The sequence below is a fragment of the Gallus gallus genome, chromosome 4, assembly GCF_016699485.2.
Source record: "Gallus gallus isolate bGalGal1 chromosome 4, bGalGal1.mat.broiler.GRCg7b, whole genome shotgun sequence".
Taxonomy (NCBI): Eukaryota; Metazoa; Chordata; class Aves; order Galliformes; family Phasianidae; genus Gallus; species Gallus gallus.
In genome coordinates, this window is record NC_052535.1 from 47,303,355 (window position 1) to 47,325,431 (window position 22,077).

The 22,077-nt window shown below is 38.3% G+C and overlaps 1 long non-coding RNA gene across 4 annotated transcripts in view; it reads left to right on the forward strand.

Annotated features, from left to right (window-relative positions):
* Window positions 1-22,077, forward strand: part of LOC121110599 — a 120,159-nt gene that overhangs the window by 27,336 nt on the left and 70,746 nt on the right. For all 4 annotated transcript variants that reach the window (XR_006939084.1, XR_005859276.1, XR_005859277.1 and 1 more), the window contains exon 2: window positions 14,966-15,058. This is a non-coding gene — a long non-coding RNA (uncharacterized LOC121110599). The remainder of the gene's footprint in view (window positions 1-14,965; window positions 15,059-22,077) is intronic.

Sequence of the window (22,077 nt, forward strand, 5' to 3'; positions counted from 1 at the left end):
GATATTTAAAACTCACTCTGAAAGTCTCCAGCTGGCAGCTATTTTCCCCCCAACAAATATATTTCTCTTTTCCACATTTTACGTCAGTTTTCACTTGCCCCTCTACTGCAGTGGGTCTTAATATGTGAATGTCTTTCCTTTCCTGATCTTTGCCTCCTGCACCTCCTCCATTTTTAGATGACCACCTGCAGCTATCCACTGTCAACCTTTTCTGCCTTTCCTCTGCAGATAACCGTTGCTTTGGCAGCTTTTTTTCCCTCCAAGTGTTACTTGAGTTCAGGAGCCTGTGGAATGCACTCTAAAACAAATGCCTGTGGTATAAAAAGTGAAAGCATGAAGCATCATGTTTTTACACAGTTAATGCTACAGTAGTTACATCTGTAATGTATAGTTTCATTCAGATCTACTTTGCTCATCTATTATCATATTTGTTGGCTGTACTCTTCTGCTACAGAATAGGAGGTTACGAGGGCAGGATGATAGCAATTCTCTTTATTTCCATGCATATAAAATTGTGATTTTCTTCAGCTGTTCAGAGAGGAAGCTTCATGCCCTTCCAGGTCAGACGGTGAATGCCTATCAAAGTCTATAATCCATGGCTGTGCATGCTGGCAGGGTCAATTCATGCCTTTATTCTGCAAAAGAAGGTAAGCAGTGGTTGGGCATCAGCCAGACAGGAGTTGAAAAAGTGACATCCTAGCCTCTTTGCATGGATATTAAACTTCCCATGAGATAATAGCTGAGAACAGGGGTTTGTCTTAATGTTCTTGCTCAAAGGCTCAATGGTAGCAACTCTTCAACAAAACAGCAGCTGATGTGTGCTGGAGTTGTCTACTCATTTTTTTACCAAGCAGAACAATCCACTGATGCATTCACTGTTCATTGTGAGATAAGATACACCACAGATAGCCTGAGCATATTCTCTTTGGGCTGGAAGATGTTAGGTAAATGTACAATATTTGTGGTGACAGTAGCATTTTGCCATTAATATTCCTCTTCAGTATCCCATTTTTAAAGGGAATGAATCCATTCAAATAAATGGATGATAAGGTTGGGATTTTCAGAAACACTTAGCAATTGGCCTGTTTCAGCTATCTGAACTCCAGAGGGAGCCTTCTATCGATACCAGCGCCAGCAGAGCTAGAATAGTGATGAGTGGTTTGGAAGAACCCACATACATACCTTTATTTAAATTTATTCTGCAAGGTTCATTAAGGATGCCACTTAACAAAAGTACTCAGCACTTACAACTGGGAGCAACTTCTTTGCAAAATGCAGTCAGTTCTTGCCTACAGAAATAAATTGTCTTTAATAATCATTAGTACTATTGGAGAATCTACTGACACCAAGTCTTGCTAAAGACCATATAAATCTCCTAACTTCTTCAGTCATTCAGAATTAGGTCTAGAGAAAGAGAGAGTCTGATTCAAAAAGCTTATCTAAACAAGACAGGCAAAGCCTGGCTGAAAACTAATCTGTCAAACTTGCAAAGACTTCCAACGCCTGGTGGCTTCTGTTCACTGAGCCAAACTAAAACAGGGCTCTGATGTGTCTACCTGAGTAACTGAATAAAGACGTAAGCACATGGTAGTGTATTTGTATGGATCCTCGGTCACTGTTTTTGTGTGCACAGTTGCAGAAATATTGTGTGTCTTTGTGTGGATATAGCAATGAGATTCAGTATCTAACATAATCCATTAGAAATGTTAGATATTCTCAGGATATCATTGGCAACTTTTACTAGAATTATTTCATGTCTCATTTAATATTTTTATTCAGTCTTAGACCATCAAATTTGCTTCATCAAATACTGCATACGGGACATGGCACCTATAAATGATAATAACATGACTGATAAAAACACATCTGGACAACATAGCAGACAAACAACTGCAGATTCTCCCCTATATACACAGATGTCCAGGGTTTTCAAGCACAGCTAAGTAGACTATCACCCATTTTCCTCCAGCCTTCTACTTAAACAACAATGAAAAAAAAATTCTGAGTATAGAAAGATATTAAAATAAAAATCAGAATGTGAACTAAAAAAAAAAAGGCAAACTGGCACTGGGGAATTTCTCAACAGAGAGCTTTGCTATGAAAATACAAAACACAGGGACACCAGCTCTTGGCAATTTTCCCCACCTAAAGGATAGCATACTTGCATTTTCTTATTCCCCATTGGGCTCAGGTGGAATCATTTTAACTCTGGTCTGACTCCAGAAATGTGCATGACTTTTCTGTCAAAACAAGTTTAGAAGTAGAGAGCTGATGGACACTGCCTACCAGCAGGTGCTCTAGTCTCTCCACTGGAGTTACCAGCTGAGATGCTCAGGGGGATGTTGGGCTAGGTGGGTTATTCTTGTGACCCCTTAGTCCAGCTTTTGTACATCCAATGTCCTGTCTTCTTACCAGGGGTCTCTGCGAAACGTCCCACCTTAGTGATGGAATCCAGCCTGTGCAAGGTACTCCAATACGAGGAGAGCAGCAGATAGATACTGGAATTACACTAACATTTCCAGTCCTGTATAGAGGCTCCTATGTTGTACCAGATGAAATTAACCTTTTGAGAGAAACAGTCCGTATTAATCTGATGACATGCACATACAAAAGTTCTGGATTCCTAAACAACTCCCCCAGTTCCTCCCCCATAAGCTGAATAATAACCATCTGGTGGAGCAATTTAAAAAAAGTACAGATATGCCAGAATTTTCTTGGCAGGGATTTGATCAAATGGGAGGAGGCAAACCCACAAACAACATTCTCCTTCACCCCGCAAGCCTGATTCATCTGCAGACACCATTCCTCTTATGCTGTGGATGATGCAGGTGTCCTATGGGAAAATAAACAGTCTGTAATTGTTTCATAAGAAAGCATACTTACTGGGGAGCAGAATAAGTTTCATAGGTGCTCATACTTCTTTCATTTATCAGCTCCCAATTCACAATTCTGCAAACTTCTTTTTATACCTTTTTATTTTTCTGGTGTAAATATAATTGCCAAAGACTTCCTAGGTTTTGCTTTGATTTTGTTTTACTATTAGAGCGCTTGCATTTTGAATACAAACTCAAGCCATGTGCCTTGTTATTTTGTTTTCCTTTATATCCAGTGAGTTTCTAGATGAATATCACTTATTCAAATTTGGAATAGCAGTGTTTATGTACAAAGTATTTTCCTGATGGAGTTTCTTTCAGAGTCTCATTTAAAAAGAGGATCATTAATGCAGTTTGGATCAGGATCTAGCAGCTGGAAAAGGTGCAGTAGCTACGCAAACTGTATACTAACATCAAGCCTTATGATTTAAGAATTACTTTTAAACAGCTAAAGTAGACTATTCTGACTCCTCTTCCATGACTAAGCCTTTTATAGGGAGCATTACAGAGTCACAGTTGCAAGGATGCTCATATGCTCCCAGACCAACTTTGAGAAAGGTAATTATTATATCCTCTGGAGTTCATAAGACATCCAGAGCTGCTCCTTTGCTTACACAGGCTTACACAGGATTTTTTTTCCTGTTATTGCTTGTTGCTAAGCTGGAAATGGAAGTGCTATGTAGACATGGTCAATTTTCTTAATGCAGTTTCAGTACTGCTAGGTTCCTGCCTCAGAACTGGAGCTGCCCTCTGCTTGGGCAAATGTGCAAGGGTTGCTCCACGCTACAAGAATCATCCTTTAGCACAGAGAGGGGGTTATAGCAATCATCCATCTTCAGATCCCTGCCCAGCCACTATTTACACTGCTGCTGCTGAATGGCTGCTAGATGAAAGCAGTAAGTAGTCTTCAGTAATTGGCATCATTCAACAAACAGGAGTGTTAGACATAATGTTGTGCGAGGCTGAAAGGTCAAGCCCTCACTATCTCTTTAACTTATTGATCAATTTTCCAGAGTTTGCATTTTTGGGTTTTTAATCTCTTCCTTACACAAGGGAAACAATATTTCATTTTTAAGATAGAGGCCTTCCTTCAACAACCCCTCTCTGCCACCCCTCCCACCCACAGCAGGGTTTTGATTTCAGTATCACATGTCAGAATTAATCAATCTGGTTTTATTCCAAGGTTAGCTAAAGGAATTTCATTCCATTTGAGTTGAGAATTAATGTTATAGAGCAGAAATAGCATATCCACTCAAAGCAAAAATGCCTTGGCCTCTGGAGTTAATGGAGAGCCCTCAGCAACCCATGAGAGATCATGTTAATTTTTTGCCTAAATTTAAAAGAATGTCAAAATTATTTGACATCTGAGTCAGGAAACAGGGTTGTCTCCTTTTCCCTTTTGTACTCTGTTTTGGGAGATGTCTCCTCTCAGCAGCTGGATTCATGCCCTATCTTAATATTAAAATTAAATTATATTTAAAAATCTGAGTAATTAAAATGTTTAAAGTCCAGTGAGTTGGCTGCACATCTCATTTCCCTTATATACGCATAGCTTAAGTAATCTGTTTGTACAGCCAGGAAGATAACTCATTGAATTTGTACCCCTACAAACCTGACTGAATTTCTACACAAATCTCATAAACTTTTTTCCCATTTAAGTACCGTGACGGTATTAATGACAGTCAGAGGAGCAAAACTTTTGTTTCACTGGTTTATTTGGGGCCTAGAGAAGAAAACTACCCTCAGTTTGTCTTTTCTAAGTGCCCCTACTTCTAAATTCTGACTCTGCGACCACATTGGCATGATGTTGGATAGGAAGATTTTTTCCAGTAATGTACCATCTGACAGAGTTATCAGGAAACTTTAAGTACATCGTTAATGTTTTCTACCAGAAAAGCCTTGACAGTGTCTGTGCTCAATCATCCTTTTCCTTCACTCTACACCCAATTTATCACTCTCTCTCTACTGGGATGCTAGTTCCTGATAAAGAATAGGAACAATTCAGGTTGCTTCAGGAATATGTCTTAAATCTGTTTTTTAAAGGAACGAAGAAAAGCTTTGTTTGAGGAGTTAAAAAGTTGGGGATCATTTCAGGTATCCTAAAAGTCACCAGGCTTTTTTCCTCTGGGAGCAGCCCAGTTAAATTAAGAGAGATAGGCCCTGACATTTAGCACAGACATCCCTGTCAGAGTGATATCCATATTTTTACAAATGTCTGAAGTGACGGAGGTTTTCAGTAGGAGATTTACTGGGACTGATCCCTTACTTATTCCAGTAGCCACATCTGAAATCTTCTATCTAACTTGTGCAATGAAATGTTGAGCAGAAAAGTGGCTGAAAACATTTCCCTTCTTGAATTGTTATCATTCTCCTTCTCACATTCGTATTATTTATTCCATGGACTGGAAAGAACTTGTGCCCCAGAAAAAGATGAAAGAATTGTATGCATGCTGTAATATTATTCATCCTTCTAATATTATAATAACATTTGGAGAAACTCCCATAACAGTGGATTACTTCTGCATATGACTATGTTATCTTTCTTAGTAAGAGCTTTTCATAAACCATTGTTCAGCCATTAACAAAAACTGAGTATCTGTGCACCCCGTGATTCTGGTCTGCTACAAAATGTAAGCTTTCATTGACTTACTGGATATGTGGTTTAAAAATGTAATGCTTTGCCATAAGAAAACATATTCTTTGAGTTGAAGCAGGAAATCTTATGGCAATTCTCCGTAGTTTTGATTTTAGCTATACACTCTGTAGAGCAGGCTTTGAGGCAAGTTTTTGAAAAGGAACTTTCAAACACTGCTTCAAGAAGTGGCTGATCCATTGAGCTTCATTAACAATGTAATTGGTCTCTGGTTTAGATGGGAGAATTGCAAGTATTCTATGCCACATGGTAGAGATGACGTTTAAATTGGGTTTTTTAAATATGCACACTTAGTGTACTTAATTGACTGTAAAATAATTATTCTATGCTGTATAATTATGTTGTGGCAGGGAGCAAGGCTTCTAAACATCTCCGAGGCAAATGATAACAGCCTCAGAATTAAGACATTATTCTCTCCTAAAATATACAGTAAAATAACAAAAGTGTTTTATCTCCACAGTGAGGTCTTTGCATGAGTCTTGAGGCTATATTTAAGAAGATCCTCTTAATGCTTTCTTCCCATCATTTTCTACCCTTTTCTCATACTATTTCAATTTATAGATAGAGAAGGAAATGCACATCAAACCATGGGCAAGAATGAGGATTAAAATCCCCACGTGGTTTCAGCTACATCAGAATACCTAGTCTTGTAAAAATTTCAGCTGATCAAAGAAGCAACGAAGTAGGCATCACCTGAGAGTAATCTGGGAGTTGGTTGTTGAGGGTGGATCATGGGGCAATGCATCTTTGAATACTGATCTGTAAGCTGACCATATTTAAAGATCGCTTGCAAAGTAGGTAGAAGAGGAATCTGTTTTTCTCTTCTTTGAGAAATAAGTTGTGGTTTTAATGTAACCCAAAGTTGGGAAGTGGGGAGGAGGAGAAGGAGAAAAGATCAGACAAATTCTTTCTTTCCAGAAAACTCACACTGAAAACCGGCTTGCACATGGCTTATGAGGAGTGTGTGGCTCGGAGGTAAAGTGGCTTGTCCTTCTTCTTGGGCAAAAGCACCATTAGCCCTTCTGATATGGTAGATGTGCTGTGGAGAGAGAGAGGGTGTCCAACATCTCTTCATGCTTTTTTTTGGGGTTTTTTTTTGTATCTACTTTTTTGGTGATTTTGGACAGCTGTGGCATCTTTAATCAAACTGCAATTCCTTGTGAGGAGCTGGACACTATGGATCAAAGGAAACACAGTGAGAATCAGAAAATAAGTTTGTCAGAGGCTTCTTCTTGCCTTCTTCTCCTGTACTTCCTCCCCAAACTGTAAAAAAAATTTTACTTTTACTTGGAATAATTTATCCCTCTGCTTGAGGGAGAAAAGCCAACCAGGAACATCAAGCACAGCTGTATTTATTAAAACATGTAATGGGTTGGAAGTCTTAGTTCCGCAACACTCTTCCTTATCTAACACTGTCAGCTGATTTGTGAAATTATTATCAACCTAAATAAGTGTTTCTTCACATAAGTGTTGTAATGTTGATCTCTATGAAAGGTACATCAAGTCTTTTATCCTCTTAACTGGATCCTGATGAAGGAGCAAAGAATGAAGACAAATATCTTTTTTCAACTTACTTTCCAGGAATAAGAGGCTCTCTAGGACTCTCCAGCTGGAAATCTTTGGCTGCCCCTTGTAATGTTTCCTAGCATCATGTTCTATGCACCACGTCATTCTTATTCCTGAAGGATTTTCGATGTGGTTTGACTTGCTTTCACAGCAACTGTAATAGAAACCCACCCTATAATTATCCAGCCACTTGCAGCTACTTGTCGTGCCTGCTAGGGAATTGTGAAGTGGGAATTGGTGGAAACAGCTGTATTCTAGGTTATTCTTGTCAGGATAAACACCTAGTACCCCTTTGTTTCCACCCTTGAAAGGCTCAGGGAACATAAGTTTATTTGAAGCTGTTTCCCTTGGATACTCTGCAGGACAGTGTTCTCACCATTAAGCTAGACGTGATGGGGCCAACCATCACTATTTCTTACAGAATGCAGCTGAGGAGAGATCTTTAACATTGGAATTAACAGTTTTTTGAAGTCCTTTCTCTGACCTATACTCAGCTATGTCATTGCACTTCTAGATGGCTCATAACCAAACAAAAAAGACATGGTTATCCAGCCTGAATTATTTTTGTTAGCAGTAATGATTTTTTATTTTGGAACACAAGTGTGCTCTCAGAAAAATGCAATGTTAATACTGAAGCCAAGTATTTGGTTATTATCATGCACTTTTCAGTCCAAAAAAAGAGAGAGAAGGAAAAAAAAAAAAAAAAAAAAAAGATGCCCTTTTTGTAGAGTTCTAGATGTTGAATTGGTGAAAATGCTTCAAAGCCCCTCAGGAAACAGAAGCTTCACTAGCAATGAGATGTGAGAAATGGAATATTAGCAACCCATTTAAATAGACAAGGCTTGCCAAAGAGGAAGAAAACCTGATTTATTCTTTCGATTAATAATAAATCATGTTGCCCTTTCAGCAGACATCTTTAATGCTTAATATTTGTCACATATTTTAGATAATAGAATACCCCAAATAGAGCCCATTAGCTTTAAGTACTGGAGGACATTAGCGGAACAGTCTTTTGTATGTGAAGAAAAATGGTAGACAGATTTGATAAATTATTGGTCATGGAGAATTTGAACAGCCCATCTCCTCCATTCTCCAAATGCAATAAATTTTATAAGATCAGAGTGTATGTCAAATGGAGTTCATAAAGTGGAAAATGACACTATTTACTTTCATCAAATAAAATGCCGCCAAAATTTATGGCTCTGCACCTCCAAAATCTGTCAGAATGCTACTGCTATTTTGTGTAACACTTTAGCAACCCAAACTAATGGAGCTATAAACCAACTTAGGCTAGCAGAAGGTCTAAAAAACAAAAATCCTAAATTCATAACTTAAAGTAACACTCAAAGTTTTTGTCTGCTTAGATGAGAGGAAATTGTACAAATTTTTATAATTAGCAGAGATTGGAATTATTTTCTCATATAAGCTGAAAAACCTGACCCAAATTGGGTCCTGAACCACTGATTGCTGACACCACTGCTGTAACATTGAGTTCAAATGTAACTCTGTGCTCTTGAATTACAATTTTCTCTTGAGCTGTCATGCCTTCATGTAACACTGCACATCTCAAGAATGTGAACCTGAGGTACCTATTCAGCAGCAGGCTATGCAGCCCTTCTGGAAGAAACAGTACACCAAAGCAGATAAAAGAAATGTCCTCAGTGATTTGTTGGTTTTTACATTATAAGTAGCCAAAGGCAAAAGTTTCCTTTGTGGTTCGGAAAGATGACCATCGTGCATCTTGTAATGAGATCTGGTGACTTTAAATGTTTTAACATGCAGACACTCACATGTAATAGCAATTAATGGTCCTTTTTTAGTTTTGCTGATGTAGTATTTAACTGCACTGTAGCAGATTAATCTCTTTAATATTTGTCCAGAAGTCAGTAGAACAGTAATGTGTGCTGTATTTGTGTTCCTGCTGCACTCTGACAAATCAGGTCTGCTAAATGCCCATGTCATCTTTCTGACCAAAATTACCGTTGATATTGTAGTAACAGAGTGATCTCTGTGTACTTGAGAAAGCATCCAGGTTTGCCTGATGTCATCTCTTAGGTAATCACTGGTCTTTAAAGTAGGATTTAGAGAATACTGTTGGAAAGCACTGACAGAAAATTGCAGTATTTACAGGTAGGGATTACTGTACTCTAACTGCTGCTTTTTAAGGGTGTCACACACTTCTATTCTCATCTATCAAAAGTCTGGAAATGGATATGTCTACTACAGATGTGCTTTGGAGTGAAGCTGGTTAGCCTCTGAGAAAAGCCTTGATGCTTTTGGTAATAACAGAAGCTGTGAAATAATTCCCTTACAAATGGACTGATGTGCAATGGCTCTGTCTTCCACATCTGTTTGCAGATCCCCTTGCTGTAAATCAAATCACTGGAATAATCAAGCTTGTATTCAGGTTCATCTAGTTAACAATCCAAGTGAAAAATGAATTATGATGTAGGTAATCTTATTTAACTTAATGCAGCAGCCTGGTCAACCATTAGCAGAAGTCTCAGTCAGAAATCTGTACTGTGTATCAGAGGGATAACTTAAGTATATAGTCATCTATATTTGTGAGCTACAAAGAAAATCAAGGCTCTTTTATGATTCTTTCTAGAATACAGTGCATTGAGTGGCTGGAAATCCTTACAAGGCTAAACAGTGAGCCAGCTGTTGTTCTTACTCCCTGACTTAGTGACTGTATGTCCCACTGCTCTCATCCAGCCCATAGTTAGAGAATCCGCCTACTCTGTGAGCAAAAACCAGCAAGCTGAGCTCTGTGACCTCACTTTCTCTCCAGCAAAGTGTATTGACCTATTATAAGCCCAAAAATGAACCATCACTTGGTCAAGAGGTAACAGAAGAAAGGCAGAGCAGGCTGCACAAATGCAATAACTTTCAGTACAGATCCTCCAGCAGCAATAGCTCCCCTTGATGTTAAAGAAAAACTGAAGCCAAGCTAGGAACTACTTTTTTTTCCTTCCTCTTAAAACAGTTTGGATTGAGGCTCCTTTTCTTCTAGGTAGGAATTCTCAGTTAGGGCTCTTGCTGGAGGAAACACAGTACCTGTGCTTCCTACTGCCAAAGGCTCTGGGCACAGATGAGCTACCAACACCACCTACACACACATACACAAAACCATCTTTAAACTCCCTGTCTAATTTGACTGGTAATCAGCGTGGGTAGATGCTGTCTGATAATTATATGGCACTGAAATGCTGTTAGCCAGATCTCTTCTGTTTTGAGGCACTTTATAGAGTTACATGATGACAGGAGAGGGATTTCCGCCAATCATGGGCCCGAAACTGCAAAACATGTACTCTAAAGTGAGTCTGAAACTTGCCCACAATGCAACGGGGTGCAGAATTTCAACTGTGAGTAAATAAGGTTTAGTCCAGAAACTATATGTCTATTGATCAAACAGCTTACACATTTCACCAAACAGAATGTTTCCATTAATAGTTGTGCACTGAAACTTGAGACCCAGGGAAGGACAGCAACTGTATTAATAATGAATGAATTACTATTTCATAGAATCGCTAAGTTGGAAAAGACCACTAAGATCATCTAGTCTTGTGGAGCTATTTACAGATCCACAGAAGAAAAGGAAGTGAAGTATCTTCTCATTACAGAAGTTGTTCTACTTAAGGATACATATTATACAGGGCTTTGTAAACTCATACTACATGTGGCAAAGTTGTGGTGTTTTTTTTTTTTTAACCTTGCAATGGAAATAGTTCGTTTTTTTGTTTGTTTGTTTGGTTGGTTGGTTCTTTTTGCAGTTGTCTTTCTTAGCACTAGAAACTGAGATAGGAAAAGACTCAAAGGTTAGCATTCTGGATCATAAACATGAGAAGAAATTGAGAAAGCATGGAGCTTTGACCTATCCATAGTCTGCTGCAATGTTTTCCATGTCCTTCCTTTACTCGCTTGTTTAATGTTTGTTTGGGTTTCTTAAAAACCAAAACCATCTAAAGAGCACTGATATCACCTGTCTCTCACCTATACTGGCACAGTACAGGACAGAGAAGTGCTGTCTTGGGATCAAACATTTCCTTTACCCTGTAAGTACAGTGCTTCCATCCATTCTCCACACACTGTAAAAATCCACCTATTCATATTACTAATATACTTGCAGGAAATGACTTTCGCAATTATCAAATGCTTCACATTCACTCTGACATTTAATCAACTACAAACACAGCTTATCACTTGATGTGTTCAAGTGCCATGAACATTATCCCTTAAATAACACACATTGTTTTGTGGCTTAATTAGTTACTGTTAAAAGACATTCTCTTACTGTATTCATGCTTGTCTAGATTTTGTATTTGCTGTAATTAAGAGATAAAGTGCAGGTACAGAGTATTAGCAGAAATTAAGAGCGTATAATTTCATCCATTCTAACAATTTAAAAATAAAGATATTCTTCTGGGGTAATGAAAGAAAAGAACAGGTTCTGAAACAATTAGCAGATTCTGACATTACCTTAGAGCACAGAGGTGGAGCTACAGCAAAAAGCAGTTGTATTTTCTAAAAACACGGCAGAAACAGAATGCATCAGCACCCACAGCATTTTTCTAATTCCTAAGGCTGAACTTGTGCAACAAGGAGACACTCAGCTCTTATTTCATTGGTGAGATTCTCTCTACTGCTTTGTGTTGAAGTATCTAAACCTTCTCCAGCCAATTCCAGGAGAGGCATCACTCTTCAAAAGTCTTGTACGTTGAGGTTTGCTAGCCCTGTGTTTACTGCTACCTCTGCAATCTATATAACTTACAAGAACTTGATCATGCTCACTGTACATAGTAAAACTGTGAAAGCAAATACTGGTCTTCCCTCTTTTATGCTAAAGATGATATGTTATACATCGGAAAAGACAGAGTAGGTCTCCACTCCAATAGTTTCTCCATGATGTACGTAAATATAAATGAAAGCCAGACAGTTGGAGTACAGACTTCTTGTTCCACCTAGCTCAGCAGCCCTCTGTGTTGAGTCTTTGGGAAGTATATGGAGTATTTGTAAGCCTTGTAAAAGGCAGTTTAAGCCATTTTCCAGTAAACTGAATTCAATCAACAGTGATCCAAATCTCAATCAGAACATCTAGAGGTGTGCAGATCAGAGATGGATTAATAGTACGTGTTTAGTTTCATTGTGGTTTTCCTCTAGAATTACTGACCCTGTAAACCATCATTACAACAACAATAACAAAAGGTTTCTGGATTAAAACACTGTGTCTGAAAATTGCTGCCAGTGCATTGCTGTAGTAATATTCAAGATATCAATTCAGCAAACATGCACTGAGACTTGAAGGATGTGTGCTTTATCACTGATGTCTGAAAATACAGCTGGGCAAATTCTTTTCAGAAGATAGCAAGCTCAAAACTGTGGTTTCATGAATTTTTGGGCTGAAGTTGACAAATTGTTTTGAGGAAAAATTGTAGGCTGTAATATCAAAGCTTTTCAGTATTTTATAAAGGAGAGGTTTCAGCTTTTTAGTTGGAAGTGCTGTTCCTAATCCAAGATGGGAAAAAAAAACAAAAAACAAAAAACAGTCTAAAACTGTAGGAGACCTTATTTACTTTGATGCTGGCCAGTATGTTACAAATATACTCCATGGATTATTTGTTGGATTTTTTGTTTTAAAAAGTTTGGTTTCTATCTGTCTAAACAACCACTTTGTTTTTTATTCTTCATCTGCTTTTTTTTTTTTTTTTTTCTACTCCCTATTCTTTTCTGTCCATTCATTTCCCCATTTTCATGTTGCAAACAGGATATAACAGAGTTTCAAAGCCTATCAAGTCATAAATGGAAGTCAAATATCCTAATACTAATGCTAATCATTTTAAGATGTTTGCAGTCAGGATTACGATTCAGCAATTCCTTTGACTAAGGATGAAAGGCTGATCAATCCCCACAGTCAAGCTTGTTCACAACCAGCTCTTTTGTAGAGGTAGTTTGGTCTCACAGGCTAGAGGCATTCCTTGCACTGATTTCCTGTCTGTTCCTTACCCCCTTCCTTCCTCCCAGCTCAAATCACAGCTGGCTGCAGTACCTGTGTTCTCATAGCTCTGTATCTATAACTCCCTGCATACCTTTTGCTGTTGCTTCTGTAGCTGCAATTCCATTATTCATTATAAGCATCTAGAGAAGCACAGCTCATCGTTGTTCTAAGAATTCACCAGGGAATACCATCTGTAAATGGATCTTCCAGAAAAATGCATACACGGAAATACCTTGGAAGGTATTTCTCATGTACATTTTTCTCTCCCACAGGCATGCTCTTGACCTTTGAGCTCCAGATTATTTATCTCATTTCAGTCTAGTTCTGCATGCTATTTATTTTTCTGTGTAGGAGAGTGCAATATGACCCATCCTTGTAGCTCCGAAGTAGAAAATGTCCTTTCTTCCTCCTTCCAAAAAGAGAAAAAGTCAGATGGGCTTTCTTTTGATAGCTTAATGAAATACATTAAAATAATCTTTAAATATATACATTTTAAGACTGAAATAATAATAATAATAATAATTCAGTGGGGAATACATGAAGTGGAATATTCTAATTTCAAACTGATTAATTTTGCAGATGTTGGCAGTCCGTATTGTAACATAATTAGTCAATTTATCAACCACATTATAAAATCAAGAATCACAAGGTTAAGAGAATGAATCCCTCACAGTCTCTGTTGAATTCCAGATATTACTCATTTCTAGTTTTTTTGTTTTGTTTTGTTTTGTTTTAATTTGATGGCTTCAATATTCAAAGCATATTAGTTCTTGCTAAGTACACTGCATATGGATAAAGGAGATATGTACTGGATTGATGTTATAAAAATCTTGTGCTCAGTTTTTCTGAAAGTATTAATGTATCTTTCCTGGTCTTTTAGCTGACTGTCCTGATTCGTGTTTTAAAGCCGTGAAATAAGCATCATCAGGATTCCATATGGAAAGCATGCCATGGATAGCGCTCATGTCCTTGTTGCAAATGCAGCTCTTGGATTGTTTGTGCTTTTTTTCCTCTAATGAATTCATATTTATGTTGTGCAACTTATCTACTGGCATATGGTGGTATTTTCCTCTCTTTTATTACCAAGCATAGTTAGGAATTCCAGGAGAATCTGTTGGAGCAGGACATTCACTGCAGAAGAGATCTTCCCATAATTGTAAATGATTCTGAAAACTGCCAGCCCTGAAATTGGCTTCAGCTTCTCTTGACCAGTTTGTTCCTGTCATGCATATCATTCTGGCAGACAGTTTTATGAGCAAAAGGTTGTTTCTGCAGATATTCAAAGAAATCGGGCATCAAAAGATGGTAATAGCACTACAGCCAATATGAGTTTGAGAACATGAATGCATACGGAAGATCCTTCTGCCTTCTTGCATTAATTCTCCTTAGACACTTTATAGAGTAAATATCAATACCCTGAGAAAACCCCAGTGGCAAAGACACAGGCTGCAAAACACAAAACCCTTCCAGCCTAGTGTCATTTACACAACTTCACCAAAGCCCTTCTCTTCTGATTAACTAGTTTGTCACTTAAACCAGACATTTAATAGTCCACAAAAGTCTGTGATAAAATGCTTCATATGTGCTCTGCTTGCAATTATTGTAATTAGGCATATCTGTCATTTTAAATCTGATTCAGCATGCATCTCCAGAGATTTAATCATTGAAGGTAGATCACCAAGAAGCTGGTTGAGTTAATTATTTGAATAATCTACAGTTCAGACACTTAATATTTTACCTGCGTATTCCCGTGTGGGCCTGCATTTTCTACTTGTGCCTACAGAAGTTTGGCAAAGCTACAAAGAAGCCCTGGCATCAGATGTAACAGTATGAGATAAAGGCACTGTTAACTTGTCATTGCTGTGGCTCTGTCCCCAGGTAAAGTGGATTGGCATGAAGACTGTGGATTTGGGCAGTCCAGTCAAGGCAGACAATCACAAAGGGGAAGCAGAGGCCATGTGAAGTTGCAGGGTAGGTGAAACCTGAATTGCCATTTTTAGTATTGAAAATTAAGGGATCTTGTAACTTTGTTGTATCTATTATCAACAAACCTGTCTCATTCAGATTTTGAGAGGAAGTATTTCACTCTAGAGATGGAATTCAGAATTAAAATGTCTATGAAAGCATCTACCTAAAGCATTTAAAGAAATCAATAAAAAGTCACTATAACTTGTTCAGTGATGTTATCTCTAATAACCTAAACTGGTTAACCTTAATAATCATACACATCTGTCAGTCTTAAACAGCTAAGAAACACAAAAGCTCACAATTTTTATTATTATTATTATTATTATTTTTGAATGAATGAATGAATGAATGGGACAATAACATGTAGAGGTGAGGAGATTTTTGGAGATTTCGAATGAGTGACATGCTGTATTTTATCTGCGAGCCTGCAAAGCAGCTGATGTGGATGACAGATCCGTATGCTGCATCTGGCTGTGGCTGCTGTGCTGTGGCATAGGGTCTTCTTGACCTGACCACTGGTAGAGGCAGGCAGTGCCAAAACACTGGAGGAGCTGTTGACTCTGGCATCTGGATCATTTCAGTGCCTTTTCTCCTTTCACCCATAGGTGATGCAGACCTTCCCTCTAGATATAGACTGTAGAAATTAGGAGCAGGTAAGCTATCTCCTTACACTTACTGAGAGACTTTGAATAGGTGGTTTAAGACAGGACTCAAAGAATAAATCCTCTGAAATGGAGAGGACAAATAAAAATGCAGGAAGAAAAACAAAAATATTGATGTTCTTTAAGTCAATCCTGTTATCTGGGGAAGAGAAGAGAGCTGACCTGTAATCTGTAATATATGTGGTTGCTGCATATAGTTAATCTTCACTTCCACTTGGAAGAATTTTGTCTTTCAAAGTAAGATGTGAAGAGATGTTTCAGTATCTAATTTCTCACACATAACAAGGGCAGTAAGAAACTAGGTCTGTAAAGCTCATTTTGCCTTATGGAGAAGGAGGGATGCATTTCTATTACAAGCTTTCCCTCTCCTCTACTTTTCAATGAATCTAGTGCTGATGTAACTCAAACACAGAAGACACTTCATGAAAGGATAAAGCATTTGCTTAGCCCACAGTGCTTGTAGACTATGCTGGCCTGACAGAGGCATTGCTATTTACAGAGAGGTGAGTGATGCCCTCCACCACTGAAGGTTTTATCAAAAGCTCAGTGTTTAGAATAGTGTGGGATTTGGTCCCTCAGCTGTACATCTTGGGGTTGATGGCAAAGAACATGTCTGCTGTGGCCTGGTGTGTTCTATTTCTGATTTGCTCCAACAGAGAGGGCAAGGGTTGATTTGTGAATCTTTGGAGGGTCATCACATCCTCGGCTTCTTAATGTGTGTCCTTTACAATTGTAGCTGATCCTCAAGCAAGCAGGTTTCCCAAATAACCCAGCCCTTCCTTGCTACAGGACAAATAGACCATCTTTTCAGTTCTCACAAGTGAAATTGCATTTTTTAACAAGTTTTTAGTGTACAGTTTTTCTAAGTGCTGCTGTGAAGCAGGCAGTTTATTAAGATCTGTATTAATTTAATTGAGTGTTTTCTACTTACAGTTGAATTAAGATATAATTTGGCCAAAAGGCAGGTGTGAACTCCTGAAGTGATATACACATCATGTTCAGCACATCCTAAATCCTGCAATACACCTACACAACTATGTATTGCAAGGCTGACACGAGCCTGGGAGACAGACTCTAATCAGACAGTTATGATCTGCGTCTTCACTGCCTTCCTGTTCACTCCCAAGTCTTAAGGCACATGACTCTAGTCAAAGACAGTTATTGCTATGGAAATTTTTTTGCCAATGTAGGTTAGAATAATGAGAAGTCATATGCTTATCCCCAACTTCTTCTGAAACCAGCTGTTGAACCAGTTGCACACAGATGTAAATGCATATATCTCCAAAGAGAAATAGGGATAGTAGACACCTTGTTTTGCGCTACTTGAAGGTAAGAAGAATCAGTCTTGATATTTACAGATGTCATCTAAATGATAGTACAGACGACTTCACTGAGCCTGAAATTTAGACAGCAATTTTAAGTTTAAAACCTGACCTTTGGAAGCTACATTCTTTATAACTACCAAATGTCCATGAAAACCTGCTTTCTGTAGTAAGTGTGACTGGCTTCTTCTTACACCTTTTCATTTTCTTTCCCATGGAAAAAGGTAAACAGAGATTCCCAGGCTGAGATTTTGAAAACAGGTAGGTTGTGTCTATGTCAAATCCTGCTGAAGTCAATAGAAGTCTTACCTCTGATTTATGGAAGCAAGCAGAGTTGTATTTGGGAACTGATAGCTGGTCAAGTTCACAAAGTCAAATGCTCATTTGCACGTGACCTTCTGCAGCTAAATCCTCTCAAGCCAACTTTTTAGGTCCTTACCAAGGAGACTGAGTCAGTCTCTTACTTCCAGCAAAGGCGACTTTCTGATGGAGCCCAGTACATTTGTATTTTCCATAAGGGATATTCTCAGATTGACAGCCTAATGTCTTTGGGAGAATGGATCTAGCATTTTTTTTGTTGTTGTTTTTGCAGCACTCACTGAGGCACTTCTGTTCACCCTGTAAGGTATATAGTATGCAACAACATTTACTATTTCCAAGTAAATTTTGAGATACAGCAAAACTCCTAAGGGATGTAAGCCACTCCTTTGCTTCTGATCAAGGACAGAATATCTATTTTGAATCCACTTTCTGCATGTGCCAGGCTATTGCTTGGTTCTGACTTTGCCCCCCCAAAGTATACATGCAATTCTGAAGTAAGGCAAGAAAAAACTGTTGCCTCAAAAGGAATCAACAGCAAGGAAGAATGTCAGCCTTAGTAGGAGTAAGTAGTTTAATGGAAAGAAGTACGGGCTTTGTTTCTCAAAAATTCCAAAGAGAAATCAGAGGCATAGTTAAGAGAACACCATACAGGTGAACTGCCTGTCTTTGAAAAACTTCTTGTAGTCAACTTCCACCAAAAATAAAGAAATTAAATGAAGTAAATAGAGTCACCCTCCCTGCAAATATTCAAGAAATGTTTAAACATTGTACTGAGGGATGTGGTTTAGTGGAAAATACTGGTGATAGGTGGACGATTGGACCGGTTGATCTTAGATGTCTTTTCCAACCCTAGTAGTTCTATGATTCTAAATAAAATAAAATAAAATAGTAGAATATTTTAAGTATCCCTTGGGCAGTTAAATACTTCAGCCTTCTCAAATGATTGATGTGATCATCTGAAGCATTTGTGTTGCTAAGAAACTTACTGACACTAAAGCCAGGACAATGTATTGTCAGCCTTCTGCTTTTGTTATGCCATTCTCCCATTGTCCCATGCCTTCTGTGCTCTTGGGAATTGTCTGAAAACTGAAGTTAATAAGCTGGATCCATGCTCTGAAGTGCCTGGCAAACAAAAAAACATCCATTTCAGCTCATTGCAGTCTCTCAAGATCAGGACTGACTGGGTCACTGAAGTAATGCTTTGACTTCTTATAATAGGGAGTTTCACCTAGAGTGAAAAGAATTGAAAAATACGAGGTAGTTATTTCAGTGATCTTACAAAAAACAGTCCTGCAGAACACGTGTTCAACTATTCTCTGTAACTGGACAGAGCTACATAGAGCTTATTCACTCAGCTAATTTAATAGTGAATGAAACTTTTAAACTACAGTATTGAATGCCAAAAATACTGAAAAGAAACTGCACAGCATGGACTGTATAAAAGGGTTCCTTAAAGTTAATATGATTTTCCCATATAGTACTGATTACTGTGTCAGAGGTTCAAGGAGTTAAATGATGCATGCTTGAAGAATTGGCAGCTGATTTTCTAGAGAATAAGTAGCATCCAAGGCTTTTAAGACTGAAGAGTTCTTTGGGCAAGTCTATCAATGTTGAAAAGCACCAAGGGTTAGTAACCTAAACACAGTATTAGTTATCAGGAGTACTTGATAATGTGAGTTCCCTGAACAGTTTGGCTCAGAGTTTTGCATTTTCTTCCCTTAACTGAGGGTGAGGGATAATCAAAGCATTTCTAACAAAACCACACTGATGATAACTTCAGTCCATGCAAAGTCTTGCAAGAGATCAGTGATGCTCTGGTAATGGCTGAAATTTGGGCCCATTTCCAATTATTCCCTGCTCATAAAGGCTTTGTGTTTCTTTGTATATTCTGAGACTGGTCCAGGCTGACCTGTGCTCTTGTCTCCACACGTGATGTCCTTTTTCTAGAGAAACTCAATAACAGCAGAACTCCTTGTGATTGATCTCCTTTGAATGTTAACAAGCAAAGAACATGCCATTAATAAAATCCAAAGTATGAAAATCTATCTGTCATCGGTATGATGAATCTAGGCCATAATTCCTCAAATCAAATCCCTCTGTGAAAGCAATGGCTGTTCACAGATCAATTTGTCTGTGGTTCAGAGTAAATCAAAAATGAACTGCCCAGAAGCTAAACTTTGAGTCCATCTAATTGAAAAAATATTCCAGTTGCTAGGTCAGATTATTCACACAACGTGTACGGCTTGCTTATGCCTACAGCTACAGACTGAAGTCACCGTTTTTAAACACTCTTTCCAAAGTGGGTGCTTGGCATGACTGCAGAAATAAGCCATCGTGCAGAGAGTTCAGCACTAATGTTTCCCATACTTTCTACTCTATTTGCAGTGTGCTCGCTGCAGCTTTCTCTTCAAAGATTTCCATATAGTTGGGGTGTTTTGTTCCCAAGGTAGGAAGGGGACTAGTTGTACCTGCTGGTCATGGGGACAGGCAAGGGGTTGGTGAGTCTAAGTCGAAAGGTTGAAATAAAATGGCCTGCTGAAGCTTACACACTTGTTATGAACCACACAGCAGAAGTTTCCCTATTGCTACAGAGCCAAAGAGCTTAAACTTAGCAGTGAGCCACTAATGGGACATGGTTTACAATTAACAAGACTTTAATTAGGGGATTTAGGATCAGAGGGCCTCTTGGGTTATAATCTATTAAGGCTGATTTTGTTGTTGTCAGTTTACTTTTTTCAGCCAAAAAGAAGACATTAGGAATATTGCTTTTCTTTAATGGGCTGTGAAAAGGACAATCTGCAATTAAGAGCTGTTTAACCCCTAAACTGACTACAAGTATTAAACAATGTTTTTCATTGTTGCTATACAATAGGTTCCTTTACCTGTCAGCACTGACTGTGAAATCCAGTAGATAAACAGGTGAACTTGTTTTCTACTGGCTTTCTCCCTCCACTCCATGAAAATCTGGGGATCTCACCAGCGGTGCCTTTGCAGTTAAGGATTAGTTGTTAGGAAACAGGCTGTTAAACTCCAGGTGTTATTTAAGCAACGAAAAATTGAAATTATTTTTGTGTTCTGTATTCCTCCAAGATCATCTCTCTCTAGACCCTCAGAGAGGTAAAAGATGTAGCTTCATACTGTTTTGTAGCCCATACATACAAAGCTACAGGGATGAGTATGGATGAGCACCCAGTGCAATAAATAAATAAATAAAATCACTTTGAGAAATAGTCTTTTACTAGGAGTAGTAAACAACAAACATGTCGATCAGGTAGTGAGAATGAAACTGGGTCTGCTAAGCTGTGAAGATGAGCAAAAGGTTTTGCTACCATGTAAAGTAGTAATATTCCTTGGAGAACTCAGAATCAGGAATTTCAATGACTTCCTTGTGCCTGTACGCACCAGGGAGAATGGAGGAAGCAAGAATAATTTCATTGCATGCAGATAAAGAAGGAGAAGAACAGCAAGCAAGGAAGGTACTGAAAGAATCAGGCAAAAAAAAAAAAAATCAGGTAGCTCCAGAACTTGAGAGAAGAGGAACTCAGATGGAATTAGAAGCAAACCACTTGTAGGCAGTTGTGATATTTTCATTGATGCTAGCTAAAATGTCTAAGGACTACAGGGAAACTAATCTGACACCCTGTATTTAAGATAGGAATGAGGAATTAGCCATGAAAATACATCTCTTTGCAAAAAGGTTAACAAATATTTTTCAGTGAAATTATTAGCTGGTTTTGCTGTCTGCTAGGTGGGAAACTGGCAGAGTGCTTGATTAATTAAATGTGGATGGAACTCCTTACTTTTGTTCCTGCAAAAAAATTGCACCACAACAAATGTGGAAAAGAAGTTTTAGGTCATTAATTTCTTTTCTTTTTTTCTCTCCCTCATTAATAAGTGTTTTCAGGCCCATCCCTGTTCTCTAGTAGACTCAGCACTGAAGTCACAAATCCACGATGATAATATCAAATTGCTGTTATGAAAGCAATGTCCCTGTAACAGATTCAATTCAGCATTTTGCCAAGATGCAGAAGAGAGAAAGAGGGAAAGAAAGGCTGTGAAAATGCCAAATCTTACTTAAAATCATGTCATTTGTAAACAAGTAGATGAAACAATAGTAGAAAGATAACACTGTCACTGTTAGTTGGAGACACTTAGGTATTTTTAAGCTTGGTGCCCTCACTCAAATACAATAACTGCCTATGAAACGTGACAGAGCTCTCATTTGTCTCTCCTGGGGAACATGAATACCATCAAGCTTGTGCTTGAGTGCTACAAGGAGAATGTGTTTTGCACATCAGAACCAAGATCAGATATTGCCTCTGACACATTGATGCCAGTTTTTTTGTGCTTACATTACAAGATGTGAGATTTTACTTTACAATCCAGTTCCTGGCAAAGCATGGTTTTATATTAAGATCATAGTTTTTGCTTAAAATACATCCATGAGGACGAATTTGAAAATATGAGCCAAGCATGTCCAGAAGGAAAATAAATAGAGACCCAAACATTACATTTTTTCTCTTATTTTCCCCAGGGCTGGCCTTTGACCTTTTCCTGTGCTTGCTGTTAGCAGACCTGCCTGTATGATTTCATACAAAATAGAACTTGCACATTACAAATAACATACTTGCTCTGCTTATTTTCAGTCGCCAAAGGTGGAAGCTGACACTTTTCAATATAATTGCTGTAATAGCTGCGCACAACTTTGTTACGTGGT